Genomic DNA, 3,668 nt, shown 5'->3' with positions numbered 1-3,668 from the left:
GAAACACTATTGGTGAAACTTCATCATGAGAACGTCACAAGCTGATCACGCTCTATGATATGACTAGTATTATGTTGCTTCTAGTAGGCTAAGCGCAAGCCGAAACATCAACATGTGAAAGTCGTAGAATTTTGCAATCAAACTGTGGCTAGTACTGTGATGTTACTAGTAACCTGGTGTTCCGTCATATGGCCAAGAGAGCATTTGAAGGCGAAACTTCTGCATGGGAAAGCTGCATCATGATCAAAATTTTATATCGAGTATTATGTTGACGTTAGTAGGCCTTGGCCAAAAACGCAGCATGTGAAAGGTATAGATAAAAGTTATTGTTGCAGTCAGTACTGTGTAGTTACTAGTAGCTGGATTTAAGCTCAAAATGAGACACTGTTGGTGAAACTTCATCATGAGAATGTCACAAGCTGATCAAGCTCTATGATATGACTAGTATTATGTTGCTTCTAGTAGGCTAAGCGCAAGCCGAAACATCAACATGTGAAAGTCGTAGAATTTTGCGATCAAATTGTGGCTAGTACTGTGATGTTACTAGTAACCTTGTGTTACGTCATATGGCCAAGAGAGCATTTGAAGGCGAAACTTCTGCATGGGGAAGCTGCATCATGAACAAAAGTTTATATCGAGTATTATGTTGACATTAGTAGGCCCTGGCCGAAAGCGCAGCATGTGAAAGGTATAGATAAAAGTTATCGTTGCAGTCAGTACTGTGTAGTTACTAGTAGCTGGATTTAAGCTCGAAATGAGACACTGTTGGTGAAACTTCATCATGAGAACGTCACAAGCTGATCACGCTCCATGATATGACTAGTATTATGTTGCTTCTAGTAGGCTAAGCGCAAGCCGAAACATCAACATGTGAAAGTCGTAGAATTTTGCGATCAAATTGTGGCTAGTACTGTGATGTTACTAGTAACCTTGTGTTACGTCATATGGCCAAGAGAGCATTTGAAGGCGAAACTTCTGCATGGGGAAGCTGCATCATGAACAAAAGTTTATATCGAGTATTATGTTGACGTTAGTAGGCCCTGGCCGAAAGCGCAGCATGTGAAAGGTATAGATAAAAGTTAGCGTTGCAGTCAGTACTGTGTAGTTACTAGTAGCTGGATTTAAGCTCGAAATGAGACACTGTTGGTGAAACTTCATCATGAGAACGTCACAAGCTGATCACGCTCTATGATATGACTAGTATTATGTTGCTTCTAGTAGGCTAAGCGCAAGCCGAAACATCAACATGTGAAAGTCGTAGAATTTTGCAATCAAACTGTGGCTAGTACTGTGATGTTACTAGTAACCTTTTCTTACGTCATATGGCCAAGAGAGCATTTGAAGGCGAAACTTCTGCATGGGGAAGCTGCATCATGAACAAAAGTTTATATCGAGTATTATGTTGACGTTAGTAGGCCCTGGCCGAAAGCGCAGCATGTGAAAGGTATAGATAAAAGTTATCGTTGCAGTCAGTACTGTGTAGTTACTAGTAGCTGGATTTAAGCTCGAAGTGAGACACTGTTGGTGAAACTTCATCATGAGAACGTCACAAGCTGATCACGCTCTATGATATGACTAGTATTATGTTGCTTATAGTAGGCTAAGCGCAAGCCGAAACATCAACATGTGAAAGTCGTAGAATTTTGCGATCAAATTGTGGCTAGTACTGTGATGTTACTAGTAACCTTGTGTTACGTCATATGGCCAAGAGAGCATTTGAAGGCGAAACTTCTGCATGGGGAAGCTGCATCATGAACAAAAGTTTATATCGAGTATTATGTTGACGTTAGTAGGCCCTGGCCGAAAGCGCAGCATGTGAAAGGTATAGATAAAAGTTAGCGTTGCAGTCAGTACTGTGTAGTTACTAGTAGCTGGATTTAAGCTCGAAATGAGACACTGTTGGTGAAACTTCATCATGAGAACGTCACAAGCTGATCACGCTCTATGATATGACTAGTATTATGTTGCTTCTAGTAGGCTAAGCGCAAGCCGAAACATCAACATGTGAAAGTCGTAGAATTTTGCAATCAAACTGTGGCTAGTACTGTGATGTTACTAGTAACCTTTTCTTACGTCATATGGCCAAGAGAGCATTTGAAGGCGAAACTTCTGCATGGGGAAGCTGCATCATGAACAAAAGTTTATATCGAGTATTATGTTGACGTTAGTAGGCCCTGGCCGAAAGCGCAGCATGTGAAAGGTATAGATAAAAGTTATCGTTGCAGTCAGTACTGTGTAGTTACTAGTAGCTGGATTTAAGCTCGAAGTGAGACACTGTTGGTGAAACTTCATCATGAGAACGTCACAAGCTGATCACGCTCTATGATATGACTAGTATTATGTTGCTTATAGTAGGCTAAGCGCAAGCCGAAACATCAACATGTGAAAGTCGTAGAATTTTGCGATCAAACTGTGGCTAGTACTTTGATGATGCTTGTAGCCAACCGAATTGGTTGAAAAGCCCAATAAGTAAGCTAACTTGGGAGAGCTTGTTGGAAACCAAATGCTACTAGATTGGTCCAAATACATCCTTCAACAGGGGATCACTTGGCTCGCTTTACGAAGAGGAGCACAGCTATATGTGTTAATTCGGTATGAATCGCAAGATTTGTTTACCGACCTCTCTAACGCAAAAGGCGGTCTCGGCTTCGGCTGTTGACTGCGTCCGATTCAGGGTTATATAACTCTCGATTGAACACATTGATGTTCTATTGTTGGTGCTTCCAATAAAATTGGAACACTTAAAGCAGAACCGATTCAAATAATAGCATTCTGATCAATGATTGCATTCCTTGATCAAGAACTGCTGGAGTCATTGTGATGGCGAATTTTCTTCATAAGAAAATTGCAAAGAGACGGAACTTAATGAGACTAGTATTATGTTGTTTCTAGTAAGCGGAAGCTGAAACAGCAACATGTGAAAATCAAGTTTTGTTCAATGATCTCGAGGCGATAAGTACTATGAAGCAACTAGTAGCCTAAGCATGACTCAGATTTGAGACAGTCAAAAAGACTGGCGAAACTTCTTCACATGAAAGTTACATAGAGAACTACAAATGTATACAGCGAGTATTATGTTGTTTCTAGTAGGCGAAAGCTGAAACATCAACATGTGAAAGTTGTCTGCAAACTGTAGAACGATATGTGATTAGTACTGTGCTGTTACTAGTAGCCAGTCTGACTGTAGAAGCCAAGACAAAGGGAAACTAATGCATCTGAAAAGGACAAGTTATGGAAAGGTATGCACGATAAGTATTATGTTGTTTCTAGTAAGCGGCAGCTGAAACATCAACATGTGAACGTCGTTGTGTACAGTAACCTAGAACTATATAGTCCTTAGTAACGTGCATTTACTAGTACCTGTAATTGGTATTCAGACTCAGGCAGTTTGGAATAGTTTGGCAAAGATGCACCAGAGAAAACTGGGATTTGATACAGAAATTGTTGAATACAAGTATTATGCTGCTTCTAGTAGGTTGAATCCGAAACATCAGCATGTGAAAATTGAAAACATTTCTGGTTCGAATTGTCACAAGTATTTGGTGATCTGAGTAGCCAAACTCACTACAACGCCAATTGAAGGCAAAAATTCTCAACGGGAAAAGCTATTCTCATTGAATGAGCTAACAAGACGAGTATTATGTTGCTTCTAGTAGGCGAAAGCCAAA

At 40.3% G+C, this 3,668-nt stretch overlaps 1 pseudogene; it reads left to right on the top strand.

Annotated features, from left to right (window-relative positions):
• Positions 1 to 2,527: 2,527 nt before the first annotated feature.
• On the top strand, positions 2,528 to 2,679 carry LOC142358544 (5.8S ribosomal RNA; annotated as a pseudogene).
• Positions 2,680 to 3,668: the final 989 nt, after the last annotated feature.

The sequence above is a fragment of the Convolutriloba macropyga genome, unplaced genomic scaffold (assembly GCF_964194025.1).
Source record: "Convolutriloba macropyga unplaced genomic scaffold, txConMacr16.3 SCAFFOLD_1027, whole genome shotgun sequence".
In the NCBI taxonomy this organism is placed as follows: domain Eukaryota; kingdom Metazoa; phylum Xenacoelomorpha; order Acoela; family Convolutidae; genus Convolutriloba; species Convolutriloba macropyga.
Note: the sequence above shows the minus strand (reverse complement) of the source record. Positions and strands in the feature narration are given on the sequence as shown.